This window comes from Sciurus vulgaris (genome assembly GCF_902686455.1).
Source record: "Sciurus vulgaris genome assembly, chromosome: 14".
NCBI classification, from domain to species: Eukaryota; Metazoa; Chordata; class Mammalia; order Rodentia; family Sciuridae; genus Sciurus; species Sciurus vulgaris.
In genome coordinates, this window is record NC_136475.1 from 52,289,007 (window position 1) to 52,304,431 (window position 15,425).

Sequence of the window (15,425 nt, forward strand, 5' to 3'; positions counted from 1 at the left end):
TAAAGTATATTTTATGGGTTACAACAGCACTGGGATTAATTTCTGATAAGTTATTTAATAATATAAATTTTAGTACATTTAGAGTTGATGTTAAGTCTGAATTTAATTTCAAATATAAATTTATACAGTGGCATTTTCTCTGGCATTTCCTGTAACTTGTAGAGGTCATATGACAATTGAAAGTGGTTTCATGCTTTGTATATAATTAAAAATGCCTATTTATGCATTCTATTGCTTTAGCTCTCATAAGAAAAATTAATTTTAGATTGTCTTTCTTGTTAGTAATTGGCCCATGTGAAATTTTTTATGAAAATAGCATTCTTCTGTTGAGTGCCAGTTTTAAAATTTAATTACTGTTTTTAAGCCTGTGGATATTGGCATTAGAGTGCTGTAACAATTTTCAAAACCAGAGGTTCTAAACTCTTTGGAAAATTCTAATAACTCTGATAGATCTGTTGCAATGACCATGTGCATATTTTTGTTTTGTAATAATTTATTGACAAACTTGACTGCCTGAGCACTGACAGTTCCTGTCCCAGTGTTCAAATTGGAGAGTTGTTATTTGTGCAAATGCTGCAGGGATAGGCAGGAGGGACGATGGACATGCTGGCCTCCCACCACAATCTGGGCCCTTCCACGTAAAGCTTCTCTTTCTGGGGTTGTGGCTTTTGCTGCCTCCACCACCCATCACTAGGTCTGGACTCGGACTGGTCCTGACTGTTCTGTCTGCACACTGCTTGCTGTGCCCTCAGAACTGAAGCAGCATGTGCACACCCTGTGGTCAGTTTATCTCCTCTGTTCACATACCTGTTCCATCACTTATCAGACTTCACACACAAACCACAGGTTCAAAGATAAAATTGTTAAGAATTTCAAGACAGTGCCCACAGAACATTAAACCAAAGGTGGGCTCTTTCTAAGAGTCAGGACTGTGGGACTATATGGGTTGCAGGCCCATGGAGCCAGCCCTGACCCAAGGCAAGTATGCAGACTTTAGCTGAGAAGCAATAGTCCCTTGTGCTACAAGCCAGACAGCACTCTAGGTCAGGGAACCAATACAACCCGGGAATTTGTTCTAAAAATGGAAACCCAGCACATCCCACATTGTAAAGTACACCCACCACACTGATAAACAGTTTGATTTATTTTCCCAGAGTGGAGAGGAAACCATTATTATTATTATTACTCATTCCTTCTTTCCCCCGCTGCAAAATATGGTGACCTAGGCCTAGTGAGAGATCAGACAAGCACATGAGGTGATCATTGCCAGGTATGTGCAACCAGTACTTAGCTATCATCATGGTGCCCATGCCATCAACAGTGCTAGGGTAGTGGGCTGTCTTCCCAGCCAAATAGGTAAATGTACATTAGACAGAGAAGTAGGAAATGCCGAAAATCAGACCTAGCCTCCTGTCTCGGGAGGAGGACTGCCACTTGTTTTGACTCAAAACGAGTACATTCAGGATAGCATTCAATATCCCTGAAGATAGTGGTGGGATTTATCTATTTATTTAGGATTCCAAAATATAAAATGTGTTCAGTATTTAAGCTAGTGCCTTGGAAAGTTTTTATAGCTTTATTTTCGTTACGAAATTGACTTACATTCTTAGAGATAGATGTTGATTTAGAAAATACAGATAAGCAAAAATAAAAAATCTACTGCTGTAGTTTGGATCCTAAATGACCTCTAAAAATCATGTGTTAAAGGCTTAGTCCCTAGACAATGGCACTATTGGGAGGTTATGGAGCCTTTAAAAGGTGGGACCTAGTGGGAGGTCTTAGATCACTGGACATGTGCCCTTGAATTCTAGTCTCTTTGCTTCCTGGCCATGAGGTAAAAACTTTGCTCTGCCATGTGTTTCCTGCCGTGATCTACTCTCTCCTCTAAGGCCCAGAAGCAATGAGGTCAACCAACCATGGACTAAAACTCCAAAATTGTGAGCTAAAATAAATCTTTTGTTGTTATAAGCTAGTCATTTCAGGTATTTTGTTATGGTAAGAGAAAGCTAACACACCCACCTAGTGTAAATAACCACTAACTTTGGGGATATGCTCTAGAAATCTTTTTGTTTTTCTATATGTGTTTTGGAAAAAAATTAAATATATAAAAGTAAAGGGAATCATATAATAATTACTCATGTACCTAATATCCTGAATGAATATTTATATTTAATAATATTTAAGTCAGAATCTTTTATATAAATGAAATAAAATATTACTGATAAAGTTTATGTTCCCTTAGTAGCTCCTTCAAATCCCATTTTTTCCCTTCCTTCCCAAAAGATAACTTCTATTTTTAAGGTGACTTTGTCCAAAAGCTTTATCTCTTCTAGTCTGAATTGTGAAAGAGAGTAAGAAAAGTTATAATCCCAACCAGGAGTTTTTCCAGGATGAAATTGGGTGCCAACAATAATTACCCTAAAACAATAGAAATAAACCAGAACAGTCCCAGGCAAACTGGGACATGGGTGAGCTTAAATTTAGGTTTCTTCAATAAACAAACAATAAACCTGTTTGCTGAAGTTAAAAAAAAAAAGATTAACTTCTATTGTGGGTTTCGTTTGTTTGTTTGTTGTGGAACTAGAGATGGAACCCAGGAGCTAATCCCTATCCCCCTGCCTTTTTTTTTTTTTTTTTTTTTGAGAACAGGGTCTCATTAAGTTATTGAGTCTGGCCTTGAATTTGGAATCCTTCTGCCTCAGCCTCCCAAAGTCATGGGCATATGCTGCCATCCTAACTTATGAATTTATATGTATCCTTTTCACATGTTTTTTATAGATTTACTACATATATGTATTCATAGCATATTCTGTGATGAATTAAAGATATACCTAAACTCTACATATTTTTCTGGAATCTGTCCCCCCACCCCCGCCCACCTCTGGTTGTTATTTAAGATGTATTTAAGTTGAAACACATAGAACTAGCTCAGTAATTTTAACTGCTATATAGCAAGAGTTGGCAAACTATGGCTTGAAAGCATATTCAGCTTCTGAATAAATTTGTTTTATTGTGTGTGTGTGTGTGTGTGTGTGTGTGTGGTACTGGGGATTGAACCCAGGGGCACTCTATCACTGAACTATGTCCCCAGTCCTTTTTATTTTTTATTTTGAGACAGGGTTTCACTAAGTTGCTGAGGCTGGCCTTAAACTTGCTATCCTCCTGCTTCAGGCTCCTAGGTCACTGGAATTGCTGTTGTGCACCACTATGCTTGACTAAGTTTGATTGTTTGTGTACAGTTAAGAATGGTTTTATTTATTTATTTATTTATTTGTTTATTTATTGAGCATTGAACCCAGGGGCTCTTAACTGCTGAGCCACATTCCCAGCCCATTTAAATTTTTTTGTCATTTTGAGACAGAGTCTTGTTAAGTTGCTTAGGGCCTCGAATAAATTGCTGAGGCTGGTCTGGAATTTGCAATCCTGCTGCCTCAGCCTCCTGAGTTGCTGGGAATACAGGCCTGAGCCGCCATGCCTGGTAGTTTTACATTTTTAAAGGTCGTTTTTAAAAATACCTGCAACACAGTGTTGGAGTTGTAGCTCAGTGGAGGAGTGCTTGCCTAGTATGTGTGAGGCACTGGGTTTGATCCTCAGCACCACATAAATAAAATAAATAAAGGTATTGTGTCCATCATCTACCAAAAAAAAAAAAGTTAAAAGAAATCTGTAACACAGACTTAAGTGATTTTCAAGACCTTTAATATTTACTTTGTGGCCCAGAAAATTTGCTAAGCCCAGTTGTATAGAATTCTTTTGTATAGGCATATAACAATCCATCCCCTTTTGATGAACCCCAAGGTTGCTTCCAGTGTTTCACCCTTTTGTTCATAAGAACTTCTTCACATGTTCTCCTGTGCACGAGCAGAGGCATTTCTTTAGCACAAGTAGAATTGCTGAGATGAATGGTGCATGTATTTGCAGTTTTACTGCCAAGTTTCCCTCCATAGTTGCTGTACAAATTTAGACTCCCAACTAGTGATAAAGAGCAGGTCTCAGTTTTCTAAAATTTCATATCTACTTTTAAGTTGATCAACTTTTTCAACTCCTACAATTTGATGGAGGTGAATGGCTCATTTTTTTTGTTTTGTTTTCTAGTGAGGTGGGGCAACTTTTCCTAAATTTACTGGCCATTCAGTTTCTTCCTTTGTAAATTATCCTTCTGGTTTCTTTATGCCTTCTTCCCACTGAGATCTGTTTTAGTATTTTAGGAATTCTTCATACATTCTGAATTCTAATCCTTTTTTGAGGAAGATATGTAAAAAATTTCTATCCCAGTTTATTGCTTAAAACAAATAAACAAACAAAAAAAAATCCTTAAGTTTATGGTATCACTTCTAATCAAGTTTCCTATCTTGAATCCATAAAGGCAGTCTCCTATATTATGATTTGAAAACTTCTCCATTATTTATTTATTTATTTATTGTACTAGGGATTGAATCCAGAGGCATTTTACCACTGAGCCACATCCCCAGCCCTTTTTTATTATTTTTTATTTTGAAACAGGGCCTTACTAAGTTGCTTAGGGCCTTGCCAAGTTGTCTGAGGTTGGCCTCGAACTTGCAATCCTCCTGCCTCAGCCTCTCCAATCATTGGGATTACAGGCATGCACCATCATGCCCGGCAAACTTCTACTTTTTATATGTAGCAAATCCAGCTAGAATTTGCTTTGTTAGGAATTGAATTTTGTTATTTTCTACAACACCACACTCTGTGTGTGTATGTGTGTGTATTACTGGGGATCGGATCCAGGGCCTTGCACATGCTGGGTTAACACTCTATCACTGGGCTACATCCCCAGCCTCAAATTTTGTTATTTTGCATGTAGAATACTCCAAATCCCAATACCATTTATTAATTTTTTTTTCCTTTCCCAACTAATTGATTATTAATTCAGTCAATGAATGTTTATCCAGTTTCTCCTAAGTGCTAGACACGGTTCTAGACACTGGCAATAAAGCGGGAAAAACACCTCTGTCCTCAAAGAGTGTATAATCTAGTAGGAGGGACAGATGATGAAGTGCAGTGTGTGAGACAGTGACACTGTCTCTGAAGGTAAGTAAAGCAGAGAAAGATGAGGACAGTGGGGGGAGCATTGCTGTCAGAGATGGTGTCACTCACAGCATGACACCGAAGCAGCTGAGAGTGAGGAAGTAGAAGAATGGAGAACGCAAATGCAAAGGTGCTGGGAGGGAGTGTGCTCAAGTGCTCAGGGAAAACCAGCAAGGAGACACTCGCGACTCACTCAGAAGAGAGCCAGGGGAGCTTCATAGGAGAGGAAGTGAGGTAAGGATGAGCTGGACTCCACAGGCCCTTGTGAGCCTCTGCCAGTACTTTGGCTTTTAGTCAGGATAAACGGGGAAACTTCAAGGTGTTCTGAGCAAAGAACACCCTCTGACTTGGATTTTAGAAGGTTAACCCTGGTTGCTGTGTCGGCAAAAACCAGTGAAACTTTCCAACATCTCACTTTTTCTGTCCAGGGGTGAGGGTACCTAACCCACCTTCTCCTCTTAGCTGATGGGGCTGCCTATATAATGCCACGAAGGGCTGGACCTCCCTGAAAAAAGACTCCTGGTGATTATCATGGTCAGGAAGAGTAAGAATAATGGCAGATGACAAACGACATGATAATTACAATGCCCTCAGTAGATAAAGGGGTCTGTCATGCTTCCTGAAGAATTCTGGATACTTTGATGGATGCTCTGTGATTGTAATGATCTTTTTTTTTTTTTTTTTTTTTTTTTTTTCAGAGTTTTCTGTTCAAGACCCTGGTAATGAAATAGAACATCAACCAGATGGGTAGATATTCGCTAAAAGTTTAATTAGCTAAAGGAAAAAAATAATTCCCTGTCAAGGTAATTTCCTGTGGTTGGTTTAGATTTCCCCTGTGACTGTGCTTGTGACTCCCAGAACTTCCCCTATCACAACACTCACCACATCTCCTGGCCAGTGGTGCACATCTATAATCCCAGTGACTCGGAAAGCTAAGGCAAGCGGGTCACAAGTTCAGTCAGCCTGGGCAACTTAACAAGACCCTATCTCAAAATTAAAAATTTTAAAGGCTGGGATGTAGCTCAGTAGCAGAGGGACCCAGGACTGTGAAGAAACAAACAAACACCCTAAAACATCACATTCATCACATGGTAACCAATATAATTGCTGGTGGTTTCTAGAAGACTATATGCTCTGTGAGAGCAGGGGTCAGGACTGTCATTCACTGCTTTATTCCTAGTCCTGTCTGTCAAAGAAGGCACTAAGTATTTGGTGAATGACTGAAAAAGTCTTGGACATAGCTATTGTGTGGGATTCACAGCTGGCCTAGGTTCTTGAGTTTCCTGATGGGGAAGCCATTCTACATTGCACTTTTTTTATTTGGAGTGTGTGGTTGGGAGGCCCCAAAGGAATCTTCCCAGCTGTCTAGTGGCCTCTTGTGTTTCCTTGTTGGCTGAGTCATTCCTCAGTAAAGACCCTGGGGACCCCCGCAACTGAATGCAATGTCTGCAGCAGCCGCTGCCTACAGCTACGTGGGTGTGAGCTGGAGACCGGATCTTGTCTTAATCCCTGCACCAGGCTGCTGACAATAAACAGGCTTTCCTCCCAGCAGCTGTTGACAGTTGCCTCCCACATGGCCCACTCGGGCCCTGCCCGGTGATGGCATGGCTTCCTCCCAGTTGCTCTAATAATAACAGCACTATGCTGTTAGCCAGAGCTTGAGGGCTTCACTCAGATAGACATTTTTTCACTTGCTTTAGAATGGGAGTCAAAGCATAGCAACATAAAAAAAAATAAAAATAAAAAATAAAAAACCTCATTTGGACATTTCTTTAGCCATCTCCAAGTTCATTTGATCAGGTTCAAGTTCTCTAATATCCCCTCTGGTCTTCTGTGGAGGAAAGTGAGGCCAGTATGCTAGCTCCAGGCTAGGGAGAACACACCTCAGGAAGCCTGGGCAGCTAGCAAGACTGCTAGACCCTGGACTTAGTTTCTCTGGGGCTCCCAGGGTGCTCAGCCAGTAGCCTCTTCCTATCTGTGCATACCCTGCTGAGCCAGGGATGGGGAAGGCCTGCTGGCAAAAGCTACTTTAGAAAGCTGAAGTATGAAGGGCAGGAAGGGCTTTTCTTCTAAGAATCTTTTTTTACTTCCTCTGCCAGGGGCCCATGTGGGGTTGCTCTCTACCAAGACACGGATGTACTACTTGGCTCTCCTCATGCACTACTGAGGTGAGACCTGAGTGTGCAGAGTGGGTGTGGGAATTGTTCATCATCCTACCTCTCAGTGACATGGGCCAGTCCAGGCTAGGCACAACCCACACTGAGGAGTGAGTTTGCATTTTACAACTACTTACAATTATTGCACTTTTTTCCAGTTCAGGAGAACTAATGGAGAGTTTCACTGGGAATTCCATCTGCATCCTCCTGCCTCTGAGACTGGTGAGCAGCTAAGAGAACAAGAATGAGAAGCTGACCAGACAATGGTCTGACTCCTATGCCCCTGCAAATTATGGGCTGACCACATGATCAATCTCATTTTCTCAACAGCCCTGTGACAGGAGTGAGGAGGAGGCAGTTGGATTGCATGCTCTGGATCCTAGTGATGCTTCATGTGCTTAGGAGCAAGGCTGCCCTGGGAGAAGGGTAATTATTTACTTCTCTGCTTTATTTTTTATTTTAGTTTTGATTTGAGTTTTGCTGCCTCTAATACTTCTATAATTTTCATTATGAAGGAACAACATTCCAAGTTGGGCTGGTCACTGTGCCCAAAAAGAATACAAGTCCTATGAAGAAAAGTGCTCTACAAATCCAAAGCATTATTATATTTACTTTCACCATAAGGTTTCCATTTTCATATCCAGTAAGTCTGAGACATGAGGCCAGCCAGCTATCACGAGCTCCCTGATCTTAAAAAGATTCAAGGCTTTGTTCAAAGATTTGGAGATGAATTCATTTGAAATTGCAAGCTGTAGGGCTTGGAGTATAACTCAGTGATAATGTGCTTGCCTAGCATGTGCAAGGCCCTGGCTTTGAACCCCAGCACTGGAAAAACAAAATTTAAAACTGCAAGCTACAGTATAAGAAATTCATCATATCCACCATCAGTCAGATACTGTTGAGTGCATTACTATTATGCACAGAGATCTAGACTGTAGTTCCCAGTGTAGAAACCAAAACTTTGTATGGAATAATTTCAGGAAACTTTACTGCAATTCACTAAGGATATATTTTGATGAATAAGGAAACATTTTAAAAAATAGGTCAGGGTGCTTTTAGAGAACCAAAAAATCCCACAAATATTCTCTGCAGGCATAATAATCGGGTAGTCCATCCAGCCTCCCACCCAGTTCCCTTTCCCTTTCTTTTTCTTGCTGCTGTCTGTGACAGCTCAGGAAGGGGCCCCAGGCAGCTCTCCTCTGAATCCTTCACTATGACATCTTGTCTCTGCCTTCTCCACACACAAATCAGCCTCACTATCAGCTTCTAATTTTAGCTGCTGTTTTGCATTTTGTTTAGTGTCCTAGGAAATATAATGCAGAATTTAGACAGGAGAGAAGTCAGGCTGTTTGGTTCCTGCTGTATTTGAACCTCCAATATTTGATGGTTGAAGGCTGATAGCAGTCAGAACAACAGGGAACAGAATGGTTGTTCCCTTTTTGCACCAGAGAACAGTCTCTTTTCAGGGTTCCTGTGCTAGAACCTTTCTTCCCTTTTCCCTCTGTACTGAAGGCTGATTGCCTGGCTTCAGAAACCACTAAACTTACTTCTGGTTTGGTAGGAATTCGAATTGACACCAGTAATTGATGATGTTGAGAGGGAAAGGGTATATGTGCATGTATTTTGGGGTGGGGATTAGGGAAGATTTTTTTCCTCCCTGAGGAACATAATCCTGAACTAGATTCAATAATCTGTCCAGACCAGAAGCTGGGTAAATCTACATTGTCAAACAGGCAGATGATCATATCTTATATCCTGTATCATGTGGAGTGTTTCCTTGGGTATCTTTTAAAGGGTGGGGCAGGGCTAGGGAGGTGGCTCAGTGGTAGAGTGTCTGCCTGACATGCATAAGGTCTTGGGTTCAATCACCAGCACCACACACACACACACACACACACAAGTACAAAATAATAATAATAATGTTTTAAAAAAAAAGATGGGGCAAAACTTTGGGAGAAGACTAGATCTGTGCTATCAAGGTGTGGTGGCATCGACATCTGGGACCTTGCTAGAAATTAAATCTTAGTTGGGATTGCTAGAGATTTCAGTAGTGAAACAAAACAAAACAAAACCCCAGAATGAGACTGCCTGTGGTATTGTGAAATATTGTGTACTTTGTAGTACATGGGTGAATTATTTAAAAGGAATACTATAAAATTAAATGGAGTAAAATAAAAGGAATCCTGGCCATGTGCGATGGTGCACATCTGTAATCCTCAGCTCAGGAGGCTGAGGTGGGAGGATTGCAAATTCAAAGCCAGCTTCAGCAACTTAGTGAGACCCTGTCTCAAAAAAAAAAAAAAAAAAAAAAAGACAGGGGATTTGGCTCAGTGGTTAAGCACCTCTGGGTTCAATCTCCAGTAACAACAACAACAACAACAAAAGAACCCTGGGTCATTTCTAACCTGGTCAGGGAATAAGAACACTGATAGAACCCCAGAAAGTCCCTCTTCCCATTGGAATCTAACTCTTTTCCTCACCCCGAAAGTAACCACCCTCCTGCCTTCTGTGGTAACCAATCACTTTCTTTATATTTTTACTATCTAAAAAACACATCCCTACATAGCACAGGGTAGTTTTCCTGTTTGTCTTAATGGAATTAACAAGTCATACTCCTTTGTGTCTGGTTTCTTTTGCTCAACATTTTGTCTCTGAGATTTCATTAGGTTGTCAGTGATTCTTGCCCTGTGTAGAGTTGCCGTGTCCTCCCATTGTTTAAATTCATGGCATCGCCTCAGAGAAACGTAGATTTTCATCTAAAGTTATATGTAATTAAAATTAATTTGGTTAATGAGGATTTCATTATGTTCCTTGAACCAACCATATTTTTCCCCCCAGGATGTTGCCAAGTCAGGATTGGGAATTACTGCTTCTAGGCTCCAGCTGTATCTTCTCTGTGCTCTTTTCCTGAGGTGTCAGAAGGCCTTTCAGGAGTGGGTGCTTTGTTGCAGGAAATGCTCAGAGATATTAACTCCCAGGAGCTTCATGACCCAACAGTCAACTAGTGTAGTGTGTGGTCTTGGATCTGGTCTGGGATGAGCCAGGACTATTGCAAGTAACATGTGACTGTCTCAAACTTATCTCATTGAAGTTTTCTCATCTATCACACAAGCCACTGCTCTGCATAAGATGGAGTGCTGCAAAAGACAAAAGAGATGGGACATCTCGGGCACAGTTACTGTCAGTCTTTTCCCCTAGCTTCTTGTTCCTCACAGAAGTTAGGAGTATGGACTTCGAGTCTGAACCAACTTGGGTTCTGGTCCTGGCTCCATCACTTATCAGCTGTGTGACTACAAGCTTATCCTCATCTTAAAAATGGAGATTCTAACAATAGTACATACCTCATGGGGCTATTTTGATGATTCATTAAGAAATGCTTGAAAAATGCTTAGCATAGCATCTGACTAATAATAATCCTAGCTAACAGTAAGCAAATGCTTCCAATGTTTCAGGATCTGGAATTATGTGATTGATTCTATGAAGAAACTTGCCCCACTACATGGTGAAGACCATTTAACTCTTTATTTATTTGTTTGTTTGTTTATTTATTTATTTATTGTACTGGAAACTGAACCCAGGGGTGCTTTTCCACTGAGCCACATCCCCAGCCCACTTTTATATTTTATCTAGAGACAGGATCTTGCTAAGTTGCTCAGGGCCCCACTAAATTGCTGAGGCTGACTTTGAACTCACAATCCTCCTGCCTCAGCCTCCTAAGCCTCTGGGATTACAGGCGTGCATCACCACTCCCAGCAACAATTTAATACTTCTAATCACTCCATTGTACAGCTTAATAATTGTGAGTTATTTTAATCATCAATTTATGTCTAGGCTTTGATATTTGTGATGTGGTTCTACCATTATCTGTTTTTAACCTCTCATGTGACTTAGCACAGCTAGTGTCCTATCAGCTGCTGGTCCCAGATCAGTGAGATGAAATAATTAGATATAAGGTTGGTCATAAAACTTGAGGATGGTCCCTGTGGGGGTTTCAGCCACATCCCACGTGGATGAAGGAAGGGTTAATTGCCCGAGGATGGTATTTTGGCAATAAATCAATTACCAATAAATTTATCTAATCAATTAACACACAAGAGCCACATAGGAGAGGGGCGTGACAGATCGGGCCATACCAGATCTGGCCTCTAACAACATGGAGTAGCCCACCTCTCCTTTATTTTATAGTCACACAGGTAAAAGGGCCCCGGACCAGGAGGGGCTTCTTTTGTAATGGGGTGGAGCTAGGGAAGTCATTTGCTCAAGGAACTAGCATATCATTCAGATGGTAAACCACTCCCACACAGGGCCATCTACACACACACACACACACACACACACACACACACACACACCGTGATCTGGAACAGTCCCTCACAGCTGCCAGTTCCTGGGAGTCAGGCCTCTGTGTCCCACGGCTCAACCACCTCTGATTCTCCTAGATATGGATGACTCCGCACAGGTCCCATCTCTTTATTGTATGATATTTGTTTATATATTTATCGTGGTGCTGGAATTGAACCTAGGTCCTCATGCATTGGTGGTAAGTGCTCTAGCACTGAGTCTTTGTTATATGATCTTATTTCTGGGTTGTCCCTCACAACAAAAACTTGTGGTCACAACAGTAACCATGTCGATTGCATCTAGAGGGGGCTTAGCTGTCAATTTGCAAAGCACTAGCTTACCCCAAAGCCTCATGTCCCACTGAATTGGCATTCCGCAGAGTCCACTGAGTTGGGATTCCACGGCAGTGGGTAGCCAGAATGTTTCAAGGGTTGAAAAACGATCCTGGGAGGATAGCATAAAGGACTTTAGGGAGATTGGGAGATTGGTAGCAGCATATTAGTGATTCTAAATTTGAATAAGAAATACAAGTTGACAGCTTACCCTACCCACATATAGCAGGAAAAGAAATAACTTAGAAAAAGGAATGAACTAGACAGAGTGTTTTTCTTCTGTTGATGACATAGACTTAGTGCCCTAGAATAGAGCACTGAGGGACTATTGGAAGCAGGCTGTGCTTTCCTGGGCAGTAGCATCAGCTGCTTGAGACAGGGAGGTGGACCCCCTCCCTTCTTTTCCCACAATTTTATAAAGGTATTATCCATCAGATTTCTAAACACCTTCCACTGTGTAGTAGGCACATGGTCCCCAAAGATGTCCACATCCTAATCTCTGGACTCTGTGAATATATTGATGGGCCCAATATAATCACAAGGGTCATCTAGGAGAAAGAGGGAGCCAGGAGAGTCAGTTTCATAGTGATGCAGTGTGAGAAAGATTCCACCAACTATTGCTGGCTTTAAAGATGAAAAATGGGGACCAAGAGTCAAAGAATATGGGAGCATCCAGAAGCTGTAAAAGGCAAATAGATAGCATTCTAGAGCTTCCAGAAAGGAACACAATTCCATCATTACCTTGATTTTAACTTAGAGAGAACTGTGTTAGACTTCTAGTATACAGAGCTGTTAAGATCATAAATGTGTATTGTTGTAAGTCATTGATTTGTGGTAGTTTGTTACAAAAACCATAGAAAATGTAAGTGCAGTTTGACCCATATGGTAAAAATACAATTTGAAAAATCAAGTAGGCTAAGAGGAGAATTTTTAAATTTTCTTTTTAAGCCTTGGCTTCTATATTCCAAGCACATGAAATTTTAAGCCCATGTGCTAGTATGGAGTAAATAGTGATTATAGTAAATAAGTACTTTTAGATCATAAACCATCTTTAATGCTGCCTATCATTTGGTACATATTCTTGTGTCCCTGTTATTAACAAGGGGAAGTGAATGGGGGTCACTACTCATCATGCTATGGCCATTCATTCCTGAGCCTTTGCTACCAAAGAAGATTCAGAGAAGGCAAGTAGTAAAACAGCTATTTGAAGGCGGCCTGAATGGGTATGCTAACTTTCTGTGGTTCTGTGGATTGCCTTAGTCATGATTCATCAATCATGACCTGGACTGTGGTCTCTTTGTCCCCTCCCATCTCTGGCCCTGGCCTAGACAAGTGAGTTTCTCCCTGTGCTGACTCACTTCTCTTACTGCAAAGTGGAGCTGCAGACTAATTCATAAAAGAGGGAGGCAGAACAAACCAATGCCATCATGTGCAAAATATACACTAAGTCCCAGAATGAAAAAGTAGCATCACAAAATATTCTAAGTGTGCTTGTCTCATTATAGATTAATGTAAAGGCACACAATTCCAAACTGCTGATTGGGTAAAAAAAAAAAAAAAAAAAAAAAAAAAAATCTAACAATATTTTCTATAAATAGTATATTTAGCATTTTTAAAGGTAAATAAGATTTTCAAAAATACAAAGAAAATCAAGTTGTAGAAAAAATACAGTTTCCCCAAACAAGTTTGTAAAGCCATTTCAGGACCCAAGAGGCCCAGCATAACAGTATCTTTCACAACTCAGCTTAGTTCCAGGGTCCAAGTTCAGAAGTAGTTGATATTCTATTTTTGACTGCGCTTGGGTGGGTGTGGTGGCCAAGACATCCCCAGGAGTAGAGAAGAGCCTACAATTTGTACCAGATGGATAGCAAGAGATTCCTTGGCCTTTTGATCCCAGGCTTGTCAGTCAGGCCCTCCATCACTTTGGACAGGAAGTCACCTCCCTTTCACCTTCCTATTACAAGGGTAATAGGTGCTTCTGGCCACTCTCAGTGGGTAGAATGGGGACCACATGGGGAATAAAACTAGGTTGATGAGCCAATTTATCTAGGTTGAGATGCATGGGTTGAGGTCAGGGGTGAACGAGCAGTCAAAAAGGGAAATCCATAATGTTGTTCAACTTGAACAAGGGCCATTGCAGCAGCTTCTCCCCTCCAAGCAGTGACTTCTGCCCCATCTTTTCTTCTTGTTGTTGACAGACTGACAGAAATTTCCAGAGGAGGACTGAGCCTTCAGGGATGCTAAAGAGGAAGAAGGTAGCTACAACCTCGTCTGAGATCTTAATCTTAATCTTTGTATTGCTGAAGCTTGAGTTAATACCACTCTGGCCTGACCATATCTGACCATATTCCAGACTGCAGAAACCATAGGACTGGGGCTATGAACATCCACTTCTCTAAGTAGTCAAGGCTTCCACCAGCAGAGAATCTGGCTTCTTCTACCCCAAGGATCCTTGGACCAAACCACTTCCTCTCCTCCCAGAAGAAAGGAAGGGATTCTTTTTTAAAAATATTTTTTAGTTGTAGATAGACATAGCACTTTTATTTTATTTATTTATTTTATGTGGTGCTAAAGATTGAATCCAGTGCCTTACATGTGCTAGGCAACTACTCTACCACTGAGCCACAACCCCAACCCAAGGAGGGGGTTCTTTCCATGGGGACCTTTTTGTTTTTCTAGGGACAATACAGCTCAATCTTCTCCTCCTCACACCAGCCCAGGGGCTTCATCTGGACCTGAAATCACAGTGTGGCCAGGGCCTGCTATCTATGGACCATGGCTGCCTATATTCTGGTTGCATATTTTTCTTTGTTCTCCTGTGTCCAGTGACCAATTTCCCCATCTTTGTAAATGTCAGACTTACTACTTCTTCTTTTTGCTTTTAGCTGTTTTATTACTTCATAAGCTCCAGCTGAAGGTTAGCAGAAGAAATAAAACATGGAAGTCAGTGCCCTGAGCAGGTCTGATGAATTCTCTAGCAGGGGAGAACTTTGATTCTATAGATTAATGTAACTCTTATTGAATGAGAGTTGATAATTATCTGTCATTTTAATTATCCTAACCACTCCAGTTGCTATTTATTCAGTTATAGAAGTGCAGGCCTATCTCTGAATCTTCGAGGTTTATCCATTTGGAAATCTGTTTTCATAAAAACAGTTTAAGCTGCAAGGCTGGGCTGGGAGCCAGTGGCAGCTTGGATGCAGGAACTGCAAGATCAGGTTCTGGAAGATCCTCGGAGGGTTGCTGAAGACACAGTTGAGGCAGCCTGGCTCCAAGTTCACTGGAGAGCCAGTGTCTGGGGTGATACTGTTCTATATAAAGCTCAGAGGTCAACTTGAGGCTTCCTATTTCTTCTTCTTCCTGTGCTTAGATTTAGAACAATACTAGTGTAGAAAGTATAGCTTTTCTAAGGCCTGTTGTGTTGAAATGGCTGGGAATTGGGCCCCTGACCCCACAGTCTGGGCTCTAATCTTGCTTAATCACCACTTGACTTTGACTCTGTGACCTCTGACTTCCTCATCTGTAAAATGAGATTTTATTGTCTATC

The 15,425-nt window shown here is 41.1% G+C and overlaps 1 long non-coding RNA gene across 2 annotated transcripts in view; it reads left to right on the plus strand.

The window, feature by feature from the left end:
• Window positions 1-1,520: 1,520 nt before the first annotated feature.
• LOC306643905 overlaps window positions 1,521-15,425 on the plus strand; it is a 33,433-nt gene continuing 19,528 nt past the window's right edge. The window contains exons 1-5 of one of the 2 annotated variants that reach the window (XR_013759105.1): window positions 1,521-1,937; window positions 5,748-5,852; window positions 7,149-7,217; window positions 7,369-7,427; window positions 7,536-7,631. This is a non-coding gene — a long non-coding RNA (uncharacterized lncRNA). Of the gene's footprint in view, window positions 1,938-5,747; window positions 5,853-7,148; window positions 7,218-7,368; window positions 7,428-7,535; window positions 10,679-15,425 lie in introns of those variants that run through there. The other variant, XR_013759106.1, reaches the window with a different exon arrangement.